This window comes from Cyprinodon tularosa, unplaced genomic scaffold (genome assembly GCF_016077235.1).
Source record: "Cyprinodon tularosa strain WSP-4 unplaced genomic scaffold, ASM1607723v1 ctg370, whole genome shotgun sequence".
Lineage (NCBI taxonomy): Eukaryota > Metazoa > Chordata > Actinopteri > Cyprinodontiformes > Cyprinodontidae > Cyprinodon > Cyprinodon tularosa.
The window spans coordinates 1056429-1075255 of record NW_024039086.1 but is presented as its reverse complement, the minus strand read 5'-3'; the positions used below and the strand labels follow the sequence as shown (position 1 = coordinate 1075255).

The following is an 18827-nucleotide window of genomic DNA, read 5'->3' as shown; positions in this document are numbered from 1 at the left end:
TTAACTCAGAAATTACATGGATGGATGGATGGATGGATGGATGGATGATGGATGGATGGATGGAAAATGGATGCTACTAGAAAACAACAGGATTTAACTGAAAAAGATGAACATGGGTGCAATTGCTTTTAAAACAAAGAACCAGCTTAGTTGTAGCTTTTAATGACTGAAATAAAGCATCTGAATCTCTCCTAAAATATTAACTGCTTCATAAAAAACACCATAACTGAATATAATGCTGGTTTGGAGAGCCTGCTAATGGTGATCATTTTATTAGCTTGTATTTATTCCAAGCACTTCTTTGGAAAATGCTGCCTATGCTAGACGGACCTGTAATTTATGTGATTGCTGTAATTCACAAAAAGCCTCCTGCTAAGAAAGTGAAGCTAAAGTAGACCAAAAAAGCTGCAATTGACAGGTTTGCAAGAACGGCAACCATCTATGTGAAAGACAGGCAAGAAAACAGCTTAAGTCCCAGAATTGACACAGTATATAATGACACAGAAACGTTATAAGCAAAGAGAAAGGACAAAAAAAAAAAAAAACAATTGAAGAATGACATAAAGATACGGAGGCATGGAGAACTTCATCTTAAAGACCAGAGTGTTGGGAGCTGGAGAAATTCCACCTTTCTCCAGCAGAGTCCGCCGTGGATCCTCTGAGGGAGCCTCCTGCACAGCTGCAGCTCGTCTAGATCATCAGAGGATCCACTACTTAAGCTGTCTTCAGACCTTGCCTCAACGCCGCAGTGTTGTTCCAGTTGGTCAGCGCTTAAGCCTAGATCCTCAGTGTTACTCCATGACTTTTGAATCCAGCTTGGATTCTAATTCTTGTCTCTGTCTTCCAGGAAACCTGTGCCTCCTCTGTGAAAGCTCAGGAAGAGCTAACCTGCCGAGCCGACTCTCAGAGCCAAACCTGAAGAATCACAGAGAACTTCCGAGCAGCTCTGGACTAGAGCTGGGAAACCCTAAACCAAGGTCTGTTCATATTAGACGTGAGACGCTGAAGCAGCAAACGGACTCTGCTGATGAACTCATCTCCAGATCCAACAGAGACTCTCCCAAAGCTAACCTCAAGAACCCTCAAGGTACAATCAGTAAACTTCAGGAAATCAAACCTCTGTGGGCAACGCTAACTGAACTGTCTCTCACGCAGACTCCGGTGAACCAGTATCCAGGCCCCGAACCTGAACCAGTATATTCTGTGTGCTTGTGCATCAATAAACTTGTTAAACTTTCATCCCTGTGTCCGTCAGTGGTGTTCTGCATTCTTGGGTCGCTTTTAGTGAACCCATCATGACACAGAGGAAGGACAATGATGTTAGCCTAAATAAGCATTTATCCTGTGCCCCATTTCAGAGAGAATGTCCGACCTAAAGTGAGTAGAAAGCAAAAATACTCCGGGTAGTTCTACCCAACCCTAATTTTTAGTGATATTAATCAATAACAAAACTCAGCATCTAATCAACACTAAGTTAAGCATGAGCATATAAGTAACTCTTGTCAATGAAACTTACATAACCCTATTCAGCATGGCATCAGTCAGAAACTTTCGAATGTGCATTTCACAGCCAGAACCAGCAAGAGTCAGCTCAGCAGAGAACAACCGACCAGGTCAACGTGTAAATGTCTTATTGCAAGTCTTATTGTCCACATTACAGTATTCAACATTCAAGAGGAAAGAGTATTTTTTTGGATGTGCTGGATGACCAAAAGGAAATGGCAGTAAGTAAAGATTGAATATAAAACACGCTAAAATAAGGAAAGGTTCAGTTTCAAGCTGTTATGTGTGACCGTAACCAACTAAAGATACATTGGCCAAAATCTACAAACCCACTAATAATATGATTCGTGAACAATTACATGTGTAGTTCATTTTTATACTGCAAGTATTTCATATTATAAACCTGTCAATCAGCCACACTTTATGAAAGACGACTGCGACTTTTGGCTTTTTGCCCCCCATGGCGGAAATAGGTCACCAATCCCACACCGAATGAAACAGCTTTATTCATCATTAAATATTAAATATTTATCTTTCAAATCTAAGTAATATGTTTATAATTTATAATTGAATTTTGATTAGTTTTTTTATGTCTTAATCAAGGTCATTGGGTGAGTGGGACGGCGCCCTAGTGCCCTCTATTGGCCAGCCGCCACTGCTATATGGGATATAGTAACATATAAATACTCCAATACATTTTTCATTCAGTGCTAATTAAAAATATTTAATCCTAAAAAAGATGGCTAAAAGTTTAACCCCTCCCTGATAAAAAGGTGGCTCATTCACGCTTACAGACTGTCATTCCAACCCTCAACTTTTCTGGTTTTGTTAGCAGAACAAAAACATTTCAATCTTTTCAACACAGAAGGACCTATGCTACAGTAGGAGCCATTCAAAATTTCCCCACTTTCCTTCTGTGGTCCTTGGCTGGTTTCTGGTTGGTTCTTGGCTGGTTCTTGGTTGGTCCTTCTCTGGTCCTTGGCTGGTCCTTTGCTGGTCCTTGGCTGGTCCTTTGCTGGTCCTTTGCTGGTCCTTGGCTGGTCCTTGGCTGGTCCTTTGCTGGTCCTTGGCTGGTCCTTTGCTGGTCCTTGGCTGGTCCTTTGCTGGTCCTTGGCTGGTCCATGGCTGGTTCTTGGCTGGTTCTTGGCTGGTCGTTTTCTGGTCTTTGGCTGATTCTTGGCTGGTCCTTGGCTGGTTCTTGGCTAGTTCTTGGCTGGTCCTTCTCTGGTCCTTGACTGATTCTTGGCTGGTAATTGAGGGATTCTTGGCTGGTCCTTTGCTGGTCTTTGCCTGATTCTTGGCTTATCCCCAACAATTTATTTTTAAACATCAATATCTGTACTAAAATAGTCTCTCTCTCATGATTTGTGGACATTAAGATCTAAAGAGAAGCATCATCTCCTGATCAGACCCTTTAATTCAGTAAAAGGGTGGAGTTAGAGTAAAAAAATATGCAACAGGGGGTCACTCCAGAGGCTCGAAGTTGGAGGGGATTTTGCTTGTAGTTGAAAGGGAGTGGGCTGACATCTGGCTGGTGTTTGACTGGACCATTTTGAATGGCTGCTACTGTATGTTATATTTACCACTGAACTTTGGATAGCATTAGCAAACATTTAATATAGGATTCAACAAGGAAAGCAGCAACCTGCAAATAGCTACTTACCACCAATGCTCAATAGCTTGACCGATGTCAACATTTGCTTTGCTTCTTTTTTATTGTTGTTTTGATGTTAAATTTGAAACCATTTTAGTCTCTTGATATGAGCTTAAATCCAGTGAGCTTTTAGGTTTTATTCTATAATGTCTTCTTCATTGGAGGCAGTAAAACCAGTGGGTTACTCAGAGACAATGTGACATCAGAAAAGCTGAAATAATCTGAGTTGGCTCTACTGAAACCCAGGAGAGAAGAACTTTCTGCTGGATGTGCAGCAGAGCAGCTGCTGAAGGATCATGTGGTCGTGACTGTGCTGAGTCAGCCTCTCCAGCTGCATTACACCACATGCTGGAGGACGGAGAAGCTGAGAGAAGGCACCTCAGTTGGCGGGCTAAGGTGACTCTTTCCTTGTTTAAGGAGCTTCCATGATCTCTAGTGTCAGAAAGCTGTTCATACAGCCAGTTAAACATCCTAGTCCAAAACCATCTGTCCCCTGTTATGGTCCCTCTACTGAACACATAATATTAAATTAGTTTCGGATTTTGTGGTATGTGCTGGAACAGAAACTGCAACTTGGACCAATTCATGTTCTAGTTATTTATAAGTTAACTTAAACAATGATTTAATGATAAAGGTGTTGCATATTTAACCTCAGACCTATTAGGATAGAATCACAATCCTTATCTTATAGATCAGGTTATCTAAAGCCAGACATGTCCAAAGTATTAATGTTTATTACTGCAGTAGAAGTATAAATCATATTGTTTAAAAAGACTTTTGTAGAAGTTAGATTAAATCTTGTTTTCTCAAGTAAAAGTGTAAAGGTACCATTTTTAAAACTACTTAAAGTATAAAAGTAAAAGTAATGCCGGGAAAATGTTAAGGAACGAAGTTTTACTGCACTACCCTATTAAAGGAAAAAATATTTCTACAATTCTGGATGATAAATTATTTTGACTTAATTTTCTCAGTTTTATAACTAATGGTAACAGTGTGAAATCTAACTTTGCATCATCTTGACAAACTATTTCTTTTGGTATGTGGTGAACAACAAGTTGTCCAACCACAAAGAAATTAATTGTCTGGATAAAAGAAAATGTTTTGACGGTTTTTATTTTTCTAAATATCAACAGGTCATAATGAAAATGAGCTTCAATAAAAACAAAACCGAGGAGTCTTTTTAAAAAATATAGTAGAAATATAATAGAAAAAATCAAGTGCTTAAGCAAGTGCTATAAATGTTCATCAGAAGATAGTGATTGTTTAGTCAGTTTGGCATCCATGATAATTGGGGCTTGTGTCATGACTGCCTCATCTACAGATATGGCTCTGCGCTGCATGGCTAAAGGGCTCCACAGCGTCATCTACCTCTGCACCTCTTTTTAATGATATTCTCCATCAAACCTTTCAATCAGACGGATTTATTAGAGCCAGATATCTTATAACATTGGACCCTGAAATACCTTCACCCTTCAATGTTGTTGTTAGAATAACCAAACTTACACAACAGGCATGAATAAAACCTGAAGAGCAGGATACTGCGCTGGAGTTTGAGTTCTCCATCATCCCACCTGTGAGCCATTTCTACAGGATGTGCCCCAGGCAAGAAGAGGAATTATAAATCAATCTGTAAATATGTGGCAGGGCTGCACATAAAGTGCACAGCTTCTATATGTAGCACAGAAAAAAAAAGGCTGAAAGCAGGGTTTGAGTGATGAGGAAGAGGCGTTTTTTAATACTCAGCAGTAAATAAAACAGTGTTGTCCAAGGGTTGATGAACTGATGGAAAACAGCCAAACACTCATTTAGATTCCTCCGGAATATTTTCATGGCCCATTGCTTTGAATTCGATGGGAGGTCCTCAGTACTTCATAAACCCTACCTCAGCATTTCTTTTTTATTTTATTTTAAAACTGAAGCTTATTACAGTGAAATGACTGAGCTCCTGTAGGTGCGTTTAACACGAAATAAGCCTTTTGAGGAGAATAACACAGATGTATAACTAGCTTCCACTACGTTCAAGCAATATTTAAATGAAAACACAGCGCAACTAGATGATACGTTGTTAGAAGTAATGTTCAGCTAAATTCTGGCATCCTGAGATTAATTTACTCATCTGTACATTTCTATCATCATTCAGGTTCTGGTAGATTTAATTAAAACCATAACAATACATTCGAGAGTATTTTACGCCATTGTAATCCTATAATTTTGGGTTTTACCTGCTAGGAAACAATGTAAGTAAAATAAAGTAGAAAGGAAAAGTCTGGTCATATTCAGAATTCAAACTTCTGAAAGTACTTTAAATATGAAATTATTACAAACTGTTTAATAAATGATCAGTGATTTTAATTCAGAGTAATTTTCATTTGAATGTGCTTTACTGGAGGCATCCATGTTTGTCAAAGGACACTACTGCCACCTACTGGTTTGTGACGTCACGGTGCGGTATCGGCTGTTGATCAAGTCCCAGTGCTGTATCTGGTGTTTGTCGAAACGCGCTATTATCCAAGTCATCTTGAAAACATTCTTCTTCCAAATTTTGGCTACATATTACGTGTTTTTTCTCTGGCCAGAAGTTCGATGGCAAATCCTCCCTCTTCAAGTTGGCGATCCAACGAAAAGGATGAGGAATCTGAAAGGTGGAATATTTAATTTATTTCACTTTAACACGCCATATTCCAACATCCAGCTGCCATGCACGTGGGCATTGTCAGTTTCACTACTATATGAATTTCAATGGTGAAGTCCTCTGGAAATCTTCAATAATTGTTGTTGATTGCAGATGTGTCTAGTAGTTCCCATTGATTTTGCTTGTAAAGCGGAGAGAATGGCGCTAGGCTTACCGCACTGTGACGTCACTGCTGGAAGATGGCAGCTTTATTTGGGCAAAAATGGCCGCCCCCAGACTGAGTGATCGTGACAAAAATTATGATTTAAATTTTTTACTGATTAACCCTAAATTCATTAAATCAAATGTATTAGTTTTAGGTATAAATACTGATCCATTGATTATATTCCTTGCTGACCGGACTTTTCTTTTAAATTATTCAAGTTTATACTCATTATGTTATGGCCACTCTTTAGGTCAGCAGCCTTCATTCTTTGGAGCTTTAAGGCGTGTATTTTCATCAGCATAGCTGGATATACACTCACCAGCCACTTTATTAGGTACACCTGTCCAACTGCTCGTTAACATTTAATTTCTAAGCAGCCAATCACATGGCGGCAACTCAGTGCATTTAGGCATGTAGACATGGTCAAGACAATCTCCTGCAGTTCAAAGCGAGCATCAGTATGGGGAAGAAAGGTGATTTGAGTGACTTTGAACGTGGCATGATTGTTGGTGCCAGATGGGCTGGTCTGAGTATTTCAGAAACTGCTGATCTACTGGGATTTTCACGCACAACCATCTCTAGGGTTTACAGAGAATAGTCCGAAAAAGAAAAAACATCCAGTGAGCGGCAGTTCTGTGGGCGGAAATGCCTTGTTGATGCCAGAGGTCAGAGGAGAATGGCCAGGCTGGTTCGAGCTGGTAGAAGGGCAACAGTGACTCAAATAACCACCCGTTACAACCAAGGTGGGCAGAAGAGCATCTCTGAACGCACAGTACGTCGAACTTTGAGGCAGATGGGCTACAGCAGCAGAAGACCACACCGGGTGCCACTCCTTTCAGCTAAGAACAGGAAACTGAGGCTACAATTTGCACAAGCTCATCGAAATTGGACAATAGAAGATTGGAAAAACGTTTCCTTGTCTGATGAGTCTCGATTTCTGCTGCGACATTCGGATGGTAGGGTCAGAATTTGGCGTCTACAACATGAAAGCATGGATCCATCCTGCCTTGTATCAACGGTTCAGGCTGGTGGTGGTGGTGTCATGGTGTGGGGAATATTTTCTTGGCACTCTTTGGGCCCCTTGGTACCAATTGAGCATCGTTGCAACGCCACAGCCTACCTGAGTATTGTTGCTGACCATGTCCATCCCTTTATGACCACAATGTACCCAACTTCTGATGGCTACTTTCAGCAGGATAATGCGCCATGTCATAAAGCTGGAATCATCTCAGACTGGTTTCTTGAACATGACAATGAGTTCACTGTACTCAAATGGCCTCCACAGTCACCAGATCTGAATCCAATAGAGCATCTTTGGGATGTGGTGGAACGGGAGATTCGCATCATGGATGTGCAGCCGACAAATCTGCGGCAACTGTGTGATGCCATCATGTCAATATGGACCAAACTCCCTGAGGAATGCTTCCAGCACCTTGTTGAATCTATGCCACGAAGAATTGAGGCAGTTCTGAAGGCAAAAGGGGGTCCAACCCGTTACTAGCATGGGGTACCTAATAAAGTGGCCGGTGAGTGTATGTCATAACAGGAGGACTCATTTGATGTCAAGCATCTAAATTTTAAGACCTGCTTTCGTTGGACTGAATACCTTATAGAAAAGTTGGAGGTCAAATCAGGAACTTTATGTGATATAAGATTCACACATCTGCATGAAATACAGGCAGCGTATTACATGCGAAGGAGGGATGTTTTTCATTTAGCTTCATGCTGAGCTTCAAAGGCCAAAGATCTTCTTTCTCTATAATTGATCAGAGTTATATGACAATACTATCGTTTGCCGAGAGTGTTTCCACCTTTGGGCTTTAGCTCACGGAAATTATTAGAGACAAGGAGAAACCCAAGGTGTTTTTTTAACAGGAAATAAAAAAAAATACAAACCAGAAATATTTTTTTGTGAAAAAATCAACATAAATCTAATCAATAGTAATTCTTATCTAAGTTTATCTGAGAGTTTTTATTTTTTCCATGCCTTTTTTCATGTTTTCAAGCTTAATTTGTTCAAGATTTTTGTTATTGTATTTTACAAATTTTTTTATTTTTAAATGCTAGTTTTTCAGATTTCTGTTTTTCTGTTTGAGTTTTGCAAATTGCAATCTTTTTGAACTGTTTTTTAGAGATCACTGTTATGGTTCTCCCCTTTTGGGACTTTGTTTTCTTCATCAAACTAATTCTGTTTTGTTGATTTTTGGTATATTTAAAATTTTGTTTATATTTAAGCCAGTCACTTCCATCCACACCTGCTCCATATCTGCTGATTGACCTGGTCTTTGTTCTCTCTCTCATACATACACCTCATGTTCAGTCACTGCTGGTTCTTTGTTGATTGTCAGTTGATTCCTCGTCTCTTGCTCCCCACGTGAGTTTTCCCTTCTGTTTGCCAGTTCTTTTGGTTCTAAGTATTTTAGTTGTTTATTTTAGATGTTTACCTCATTTTTTCAATAAATTTACAAGAACTCATCTCTGCCTCATTCATATTTGCATTGGTTCTCAAACAACCTCAACCCCCCCCACACACACACACGCTTTATGTTCAATACAAACGCTCGTTCTCAACAAATTGTTGTTGCAAATGTTCAGCAGACCAATAGAAATGTGTCTCTGCTCCTAACTTCAGAGGAAAGCCTGCTGCCAGAAGAGAGGAAAATTACATCTGGAAAACACAAAATTTTAAAAAGGAAATTTACAAAATTCAACCCGAAAAAAGACATTTGGAAAAAAATATGAAAATGTAATTTGAAATATACAAAAGAAAAAGTAAAGTATATATATATATTTTAATATTTCTTTAGGAAAATAAATAAATAAATGAATAAAGTTTTTCTTTTTTTTGGTACCCATTTTTTGAAGGTTCATTTCTGGATGCATCTATTTATTTATTTATTTTTTTCTTTTACAACCTCATCCTTTGTCTGCAACAATATTGGAACAAAACTAATGTCAAACAAGTAGGAGGATCGAGAAGCTTCCTGTTTAGATCATTAATCTCTACTACTGTTTATTTAGAAATCAGAATCCATTTAGAGAAACGAGAGCCAGTAAACGACTCTATGAATCTGTTAAGGGGCAGAAACATAGGGGAAACTTCAACATGTGAATGCTAAAAATCTTCTCAGGAAAGCCTAAGGGAGCTTTACTGACCCCGAAATCCCATATACTCCGTCAGCGCTCCGCTCCGCTCCGCCCCGCTGTGCTCCAGACCGCCTGCACAAAGCAAAGCATACATCCTCCGCTGTGGCTCCCGTCCCCTCTGCTCTGAGTTCCTTGGAGATCGTAGAGAGCATGCGCGAGATGAACCAGGGTTTCCGCGGATCAATAAAAATAATTACAATTCATTCATTTTTTTTTTAAATCAAGGCCTTAATTGGCACTAAAATTATTTAAATATGTTTATCGAAGTATTTATAATTCTCTAATAAAAAATGCTCATAAAAACAATTTCGTCAGATATATTATATCGCTAATAATTTGCGTGGAACTGATCGTGTGTTCGGAAAGGAAGCTGGAGGCGGAGAAAAAGCTAGAGGATATATATATACGTATATTTGTGTGTGTGTGTGTGTTTACATACATACAGGAGTCATGGAACTCTGCTTGCAGCTCCTTCATATTTCATGTACCCTAATAACTTGTGTTCATGGTTCTTGTTGATGGCATTAAAATAATTTCTAATAGCATTAAAATAGCATTAAATTAGAGTCACTCATTCGTGTATGAACCCTGTGAGCGCTTAATTTAATATGACATATTAAAAAAATCCCACCATCATCCAGCATATGTTCAGTTTCTGCCCAAATATATATATATATATATTTTTGTAGATTTTTGTAACGGGGATAAGGATAATTCAAAATTGCTTTTTTTGAATGAACTTGTTCTCTACTCCCAGACTCAGCATCTCTTTTCATTCCTGTAATAAGAAGTTTCTTTTGAATGGATTTGATTAAAGTTTAAGTCCCTCTGTATAAAATAAATATTTTGATGGAGATGAGAAATCTGCTTCCTCGTTGGTGAATAACCAATAGTTTGGATCCAATCATTTAAATAAACGGTGTTAGTTTTTGTTTTTTTTCTTTTTAATATATAAGAATTGTGCTATAATTTCTAGTCACCGATCTGTTGCTGTATGTTTTAATTTGACGAACCGGAATTTGTCGATGTTCTTTTTCCTGTTTGGTGCGATTGCAATTGCGGATCTTGACCTGGCTGGACCGTAGCGGAGCAAAAAATAGTTTGGCTCCGTAATTTGTCGGTGAAGGACGGAGAAGACGTACGTGGACGGAGACGTGCGGAGGAGTAGCGGTGGATGTGGAACAGCTCTCATTGATTTCCATGAAAGACAAGCGCTCCGCACCACATACGTCAGCGGGGCGGAGCGCTGACGGAGTATGTGGAATCCAACAAGAGACACCAAACATACTATAAGACATCAAACTCAAAGACAGGAGGGTAGCAATCCACATGTACTCAAAACCATAAACAAAAGCTGTTCTCTGTACTATCAGCTAAAGAGAAGTAACTAGGTTCTACTGAGACTTGAATTCAGATCACTGGATTCAAAGTCCAGAGTGCTGACCATTACACTATAGAACCCTAACATTTGTTCTTCCCTCAAGGGTTTCTCGATTTCATTGATCTCTATCCAGGGTTTAGCTTGCTTTGTGACATATTCACAAGTTAATCTCTCATGTTGATATTGAAAAACTTTGACAAACCTAACTTGGAAAAACTGGCATCCTTGCAGCCAAAGTCTAAAGTGCTACCAATTGAACCTTCATATAGGTCTGGAGTTTCTAACCTTCCTCTCCCCAATACCCTGCTAGATATTCTATGGGGTTATACTGAGATGGGTTGTATGTCCAATTGAGAAAAAGAGATACAGTGGTCCATAAATTCAGGTAATGCTGGCTTTGGCTCTGTATGCAGACGCTAAGTCCATTTGAAAGAGGAAATATGGATGACCCTGAAGTTGGCGAGCAGGAGGGCCTCTGAACTGCTCTAACGTTCTGAGAAGGTGACTGCGCATACCTGAGAAAACTCAGTGGACCAACAACAGATGTCATAGCACAGCGATGCCTCACTGACTGCTAATAGCGGAAATGATGGAGAGATAGAGATTATGAAGCTCTCAAATGCAGTCTCTGGTAGAGCAAACAAATGAATGAAGCACTAAACAGATAAAGACATCATCTAGGTTCTACTGAGACTTGAACTCAGATCACTGGATTCAAAGTCCAGAGTGCTGACCATTACACCATAGAACCGTTCTTCCTTCAAGGGTTTCTCTATTTCATTGATCTCTATCCAGGGTTTAGCTTGCTTTGTGACATTTCCACAAGTTAATCTCTCATGTTGATATTGAAAAACTTTGACAAACCTAACTTGGAAAAACTGGCATCCTTGCAGCCAAAGTCTAGAGTGCTACCAATTGAACCTTGAAAGCATCAGGGCTTTTCCAGTTTATGGAGTCATTGGTTGGCAGTGGAGTTTTTAATAGGTTCAGTGGTTCTTCTTCTTCCAGCTATGCATTGGATAGGCAGCCAAGAAGGAGAAAGAATTGGTCTTAAACTTCTTTCATTTTCAAGTGGATATTGAAACTTGGACATAACATCCATTCATTACACACAACTAGATATTTCAAGAGTTTCTTTATTGAAATTTCCATGTTTATAACTGACAACTAATGAAATCCCTAAAGTCAAAATTTAAGAAGACCAAAGCATGGAAAGGATCCATATGAACATGACATTTATGAACATGTACAGTTGCTCCAATTTTGGAGTGTAGGAAGGAGTTGATCAGTCTGTGGTTTTGCCCAGTTGTCACAAGAGCCCAGGTTGCTCTGATAGTGAAATTTAATTCTTCTACATATTTAGGTCTGGAGTATCTAATCTTCCTCTCCCCAATACCCTGCTAGATATTCTATGGGGTTATACTGAGATGGGTTTTATGACCAATTAAGAAAAGGAGATACAGTGGTCCATAAATGAAGTTAATGCTAGCTTTGGCTCTGTATGCAGGGGCTAAGTCCATTTGAAAGAGGAAATGTGGATGACCCTAAAGTTGGCGAGCAGGAGGGCCTCTGAACTGCTCTAACATTCTGAGAAGGTGACTGCGCATACCTGAGAAAACTCAGTGGACCAACAACAGATGTCATAGCACAGCGATGCCTCACTGACTGCTAATAGCGGAAATGATGGAGAGATAGAGATTATGAAGCTCTCAAATGCAGTCTCTGGTAGAGCAAACAAATGGATGAAGCACTAAACAGATAAAGACATCATCTAGGTTCTACTGAGACTTGAACTCAGATCACTGGATTCAAAGTCCAGAGTGCTGACCATTACACCATAGAACCCTTGGAAACGTTCTTCCCTCAAGGGTTTCTCGATTTCATTGATCTCTATCCAGGGTTTAGCTTGCTTTGTGACATTTCCACAAGTTAATCTCTCATGTTGATATTGAAAAACTTTGACAAACCTAACTTGGAAAAACTGGCATCCTTGCAGCCAAAGTCTAGAGTGCTACCAATTGAACCTTGAAAGCATCAGGGCTTTTCCAGTTTCTGGAGTCATTGGCTGGCAGTGGAGTTTTTAAGAGGCTCAGTGGTTCTTCTTCTTCCAGCTATGCATTGGATAGGCAGCCAAGAAGGAGAAAGAATTGGTCTTAAACTTCTTTCATATTCAAGTGGATATTGAAACTTGGACATAACATCCATTCATTACACACAACTAGATATTTTAAGAGTTTCTTTGTTGAAATTTCCATGTTTTTAACTGACAACTAATGAAATCCCTAAAGTCAAAATTTAAGAAGACCAAAGCATGGAAAGGATCCATATGAACATGACATTTATGAACATGTACAGTTCTCAATACTTAGTTGGGGTCTCTTTGGTCAGGTATTCTCCAATTTTGGAGTGTAGGAAGGAGTTGACCAGTCTGTGGTTTTGCCCAGGTGTCACAAGAGCCTGGGTTGCTCTGATAGTGAAATTTAATACTTCTTCATATTTAGGTCTGGAGTATCTAATCTTCCTCTCTCCAACACCCTGCTAGATATTCTATGGGGTTATACTGAGATGGGTTGTATGACCTATTAAGAAAAGGAGATACAGTGGTCCATAAATGCAGGTAATGCTAGCTTTGGCTCTGTATGCAGGGGCTAAGTCCATTTGAAAGAGGAAATGTGGATGACCCTGAAGTTGGCGAGCAGGAGGGCCTCTGAACTGCTCTAATGTTCTGAGAAGGTGACTGCGCATACCTGAGAAAACTCAGTGGACCAACAACAGATGTCATAGCACAGCGATGCCTCACTGACTGCTAATAGCGGAAATGATGGAGAGATAGAGATTATGAAGCTCTCAAATGCAGTCTCTGGTAGAGCAAACAAATGGATGAAGCCCTAAACAGATAAAGACATCATCTAGGTTCTACTGAGACTTGAACTCAGATCACTGGATTCAAAGTCCAGAGTGCTGACCATTACACCATAGAACCCTTGAAAACGTTCTTCCCTCAAGGGTTTCTCGATTTCACTGATCTCTATCCAGGGTTTAGCTTGCTTTGTGACATTTCCACAAGTTAATCTCTCATGTTGATATTGAAAAACTTTGACAAACCTAACTTGGAAAAACTGGCATCCTTGCAGCCAAAGTCTAGAGTGCTACCAATTGAACCTTGAAAGCATCAAGGCTTTTCCAGTTCATGCAGTCATTCGTTGGCAGTGGAGTTTTTATGAGATTCAGTGGTTCTTCTTCTTCCAGCTATGCATTGGATAGGCAGCCAAGAAGGAGAAAGAATTGGTCTTAAACGTCTTTCATATTCAAGTGGATATTGAAACTTGGACATAACATCCATTCATTACACACATCTAGATATTTCAATAGTTTCTTTATTGAAATTTCCATAATTATAACTAACAACTAATGAAATCCCTAAAGTCAAAATTTAAGAAGACCAAACCATGGAAAGGATCCATATGAACATGACATTTATGAACATGTACAGTTCTCAATACTTAGTTGGGGTCTCTTTGGTCAGGTTTGCTGCAATTTTGGAGTATAGGAAGAAGTTGATCAGTCTGTGGTTTTGCCCCGGTGTCACAAGAGCCCAGGTTGCTCTGATAGTGAAATTTAATTCTTCTTCATATTTAGGTCTGGAGTTTCTAACCTTCCTCTCCCCAATACCCTGCTAGATATTCTATGGGGTTATACTGAGATGGGTTGTATGACCAATTAAGAAAAAGAGATACAGTGGTCCATAAATTCAGGTAATGCTGGCTTTGGCTCTGTATGCAGAGGCTAAGTCCATTTGAAAGAGGAAATGTGGATGACCCTAAAGTTGGCGAGCAGGAGGGCCTCTGAACTGCTCTAACATTCTGAGAAGGTGACTGTGCATACCTGAGAAAACTCAGTGGACCAACAACAGATGTCATAGCACAGCAGTGCCTCACTGACTGTGAATAGTGGAAATGATGGTGAGATAGAGATTATGAAACTCTCAAATGTAGCTCCTGGTAGATAAAGCAAATGTATGAAGCAATAAACAGAAAAGGACATGATCTAGGTTCTACTGAGACTTGAACTCAGATCACTGGATTCAAAGTCCAGAGTGCTGACCATTACACCATAGAACCCTTGGAACTGTTCTTCCCTCAAGGGTTTCTTGCTTTCGTCGATCTCTATCCAGGGTTTAGCTTGCTTTGTGACATTTCCACAAATTAATCTCTCATGTTGATATTGAAAAACTTTGACAAACCTAACTTGGAAAAACTGGCATCCCTGCAGCCAAAGTCTAAAGTGCTACCAATTGAACCTTGAAAGCATCAGGGCTTTTCAAGTTTATGCAGCCATTAGTTGGCAGTGGAGTTTTTAATAGGTTCAGTGGTTCTTCTTGTTCCAACTATGCATTGGATAGGCAGCCAAGAAGGAGAAAGAATTGGTCTTAAACTTCTTTCATTTTCAATTGGATATTGAAACTTGGACATAACATCCATTCATTACACACAACTAGATATTTCAAGAGTTTCTTTGTTGAAATTTCCATGTTTATAACTGACAACTAATGAAATCCCTAAAGTCAAAATTTAAGAAGACCAAAGCATGGAAAGGATCCATATGAACAAGACATTTATGAACATGTACAGTTGCTCCAATTTTGGAGTGTAGGAAGGAGTTGATCAGTCTGTGGTTTTGCCCTGTTGTCACAAGAGCCCAGGTTGCTCTGATAGTGAAATTTAATACTTCTTCATATTTAGGTCTGGAGTTTCTAACCTTCCTCTCCCCAATACCCTGCTAGATATTCTATGGGGTTATACTGAGATGGGTTGTATGACCAATTAAGAAAAAGAGATACAGTGGTCCATAAATTCAGGTAATGCTGGCTTTGGCTCTGTATGCAGGGGCTAAGTCCATTTGAAAGAGGAAATGTGGATGACCCTGAAGTTGGCGAGCAGGAGGGCCTCTGAACTGCTCTAACGTTCTGAGAAGGTGACTGCGCATACCTGAGAAAACTCAGTGGACCAACAACAGATGTCATAGCACAGCGATGCCTCACTGACTGCTAATAGCGGAAATGATGGAGAGATAGAGATTATGAAGCTCTCAAATGCAGTCTCTGGTAGAGCAAACAAATGAATGAAGCACTAAACAGATAAAGACATCATCTAGGTTCTACTGAGACTTGAACTCAGATCACTGGATTCAAAGTCCAGAGTGCTGACCATTACACCATAGAACCGTTCTTCCTTCAAGGGTTTCTCTATTTCACTGATCTCTATCCAGGGTTTAGCTTGCTTTGTGACATTTCCACAAGTTAATCTCTCATGTTGATATTGAAAAACTTTGACAAACCTAACTTGGAAAAACTGGCATCCTTGCAGCCAAAGTCTAGAGTGCTACCAATTGAACCTTGAAAGCATCAGGGCTTTTCCAGTTTCTGCAGTCATTAGTTGGCAGTGGAGTTTTTAATAGGCTCAGTGGTTCTTCTTCTTCCAGCTATGCATTGGATAGGCAGCCAAGAAGGAGAAAGAATTGGTCTTAAACTTCTTTCATATTCAAGTGGATATTGAAACTTGGACATAACATCCATTCATTACACACAACTAGATATTTCAAGAGTTTCTTTGTTGAAATTTCCATAATTATAACTGACAACTAATGAAATCCCTAAAGTCAAAATTTAAGAAGACCAAACCATGGAAAGGATCCATATGAACATGACATTTATGAACATGTACAGTTCTCAATACTTAGTTGGGGTCTCTTTGGTCAGGTTTGCTGCAATTTTGGAGTGTAGGAAGGAGTTGATCAGTCTGTGGTTTTGCCCAGGTGTCACAAGAGCCCAGGTTGCTCTGATAGTGAAATTTAATTCTTCTTCATATTTAGGTCTGGAGTTTCTAACCTTCCTCTCCCTAATACCCTGCTAGATATTCCAGTATATGGAGTCATTGGTTGGCAGTGGAGTTTTTAATAGATTCAGTGGTTCTTCTTCTTCCACCTATGCATTGGACAGACAGCCAAGAAGGAGAAAGAATTGGTCTTAAACTTCTTTCATATTCAAGTGGATATTAAAACTTGGACATAACATCAGTTCATTACACACAACTAGATATTTCAAGAGTTTCTTTATTGAAATTTCCATGATTATGACTGACAAGTAATGTAATCCCTAAAGTCAAATTTTAAAAAGACCAAAGCATGGAAAGGATCCATATGAACATGACATTTATGAACATGTACAGTTCTCAATACTTAGTTGGGGTCCCTTTGGTCAGGTTTGCTCAAATTTTGGAGTGTAGGAAGGAGTTGATCAGTCTGTGGTTTTGCCCAGGTGTCACAAGAGCCCAGGTTGCTCTGATAGTGAAATTTAATTCCTCTGCATATTTAGGTCTGGAGTATCTAATCTTCCTCTCCCCAATACCCTGCTAGATATTCTATGGGGTTATACTGAGATGGGTTGTATGACCAATTAAGAAAAGGGGATGCAGTGGTCCATAAATGAAGTTAATGCTAGCTTTGGCTCTGTAGGCAGAGGCTAAGTTCATTTGAAATAGGAAATGTGGATGACCCTTAAGTTGGCGAGCAGGAGGGCCTCTGAACTTCTCTAACATTCTGAGAAGGTGACTGCGCATATCTGAGAAAACTCAGTGGACCAACAACAGATGTCATATCACAGCAGTGCCTCACTGACTGTGAATAGTGGAAATGATGGTGAGATAGAGATTATGAAACTCTAAAATGCAGTCTCTGGTAGAGCACAAAAAGTGTATGAAGCACTAAGCAGATAAAGACATCAGCTAGGTTCTACTGAGACTTGAACTCAGATCACTGGATTCAAAGTCCAGAGTGCTAACCATTACACCATAGAACGCTTGGAACTCTTCTCCCCTCAAGGGTTTCTCTATTTCATTGATCTCTATCCAGGGTTTAGCTTGCTTTGCGACATTTCCACAAGTTAATCTGTCATGTTGATATTGAAAAACTTTGACAAACCTAACTTGGAAAAACTGGCATCCTTGCAGCCAAAGTCTAGAGTTCTACCAATTGAACCTTGAAAGCATCAGGGCTTTTCCAGTTTATGCAGTCATTGGTTGGCAGTGGAGTTTTTAATAGATTCAGTGGTTCTTCTTCTTCCAGCTATGCATTGGATAGGCAGCCAAGAAGGAGAAAGAATTGGTCTTAAACTTCTTTCATTTTCAAGTTGATATTGAAACTTGGACAAAACATCCATTCATTACACACATCTAGATTTTTCAAATGTTTCTTTATTAAAATTTCCATGATTATAACTGACAACTAATGAAATCCCTAAAGGCCAAATTTAAGAAGACCAAAGCAGTGAAAAGATGCATATGAACAAGACATTTATGAACATGTACAGTTCTCAATACTTAGTTGGGGTCTCTTTGGTCAGGTATTCTCCAATTTTGGAGTGTAGGAAGGAGTTGACCAGTCTGTGGTTTTGCCCAGGTGTCACAAGAGCCTGGGTTGCTCTGATAGGTCTGGAGTATCTAATCTTCCTCTCTCCAACACCCTGCTAGATATTCTATGGGGTTATACTGAGATGGGTTGTATGACCAATTAAGAAAAGGAGATACAGTGGTCCATAAATGCAGGTAATGCTAGCTTTGGCTCTGTATGCTGGGGATAAGTCCATTTGAAAGAGGAAATGTGGATGACCCTAAAGTTGGCGAGCAGGAGGGCCTCTGAACTGCTCTAACATTCTGAGAAGGTGACTGCACATACCTGGGGAAGCTCAGTGGACCAACAACAGATGACATAGCACAGCAATTTCTCACTGACTGCGAATAGTGGAAATGATGGAGAGATAAAGTTTATGAAGCTCTCAAAATGCAGTCTCTGGTAGAGCAAACAAATGTATGAAGTATGGTAGAGATAAAGACATCATCTAGGTTCTACTGAGACTTGAACTCAGATCACTGGATTCAAAGTCCAGAGTGCTGACCATTACACCACAGAACCCTATAGGTGCCCTATAGATATTGAAAAGATATTGAAAAACTTTGACAAACCTAACATGGAAAAACTCTCATCATTGCAGACAATGTCTAGAGTGTTGTTCAATGACCTACTGCTTTCTCTCACACATACCACAGTAAACTTTCAATATAGAATACTTAATGTTTTTATTATATTTTCACGAACAAAAGTTTTCAAAGCTGCATCATCAACAATGACAGACCGTCTCCAAGACTGGAGGAAAATTGATCAGAGCTGTTGCAAGTTATACACCTTAATAAAATAAGATGTTTGTATAAAGGCTCCCCAAGGCAAACTGAAGCTCAGAACAGGAAAAACT

The 18827-nt window shown here is 39.5% G+C and overlaps 8 non-coding genes across 8 annotated transcripts; all 8 read right to left on the bottom strand.

Moving 5' to 3' along the window:
- Positions 1-10530: 10530 nt before the first annotated feature.
- On the bottom strand, positions 10531-10602 carry trnaq-uug. The gene has a single exon. It is a non-coding gene; the product is annotated as a tRNA-Gln (tRNA).
- A 599-nt stretch (positions 10603-11201) lies between these two features.
- trnaq-uug lies at positions 11202-11273 on the bottom strand. The gene has a single exon. It is a non-coding gene; the product is annotated as a tRNA-Gln (tRNA).
- Positions 11274-12295: 1022 nt separating this feature from the next.
- On the bottom strand, positions 12296-12367 carry trnaq-uug. Its single transcript has one exon. It is a non-coding gene; the product is annotated as a tRNA-Gln (tRNA).
- Positions 12368-13433: 1066 nt separating this feature from the next.
- Positions 13434-13505, bottom strand: trnaq-uug. Its single transcript has one exon. It is a non-coding gene; the product is annotated as a tRNA-Gln (tRNA).
- A 1066-nt stretch (positions 13506-14571) lies between these two features.
- trnaq-uug lies at positions 14572-14643 on the bottom strand. Its single transcript has one exon. It is a non-coding gene; the product is annotated as a tRNA-Gln (tRNA).
- Positions 14644-15674: 1031 nt separating this feature from the next.
- trnaq-uug lies at positions 15675-15746 on the bottom strand. The gene has a single exon. It is a non-coding gene; the product is annotated as a tRNA-Gln (tRNA).
- A 1560-nt stretch (positions 15747-17306) lies between these two features.
- On the bottom strand, positions 17307-17378 carry trnaq-uug. The gene has a single exon. It is a non-coding gene; the product is annotated as a tRNA-Gln (tRNA).
- A 1040-nt stretch (positions 17379-18418) lies between these two features.
- trnaq-uug lies at positions 18419-18490 on the bottom strand. Its single transcript has one exon. It is a non-coding gene; the product is annotated as a tRNA-Gln (tRNA).
- Positions 18491-18827: the final 337 nt, after the last annotated feature.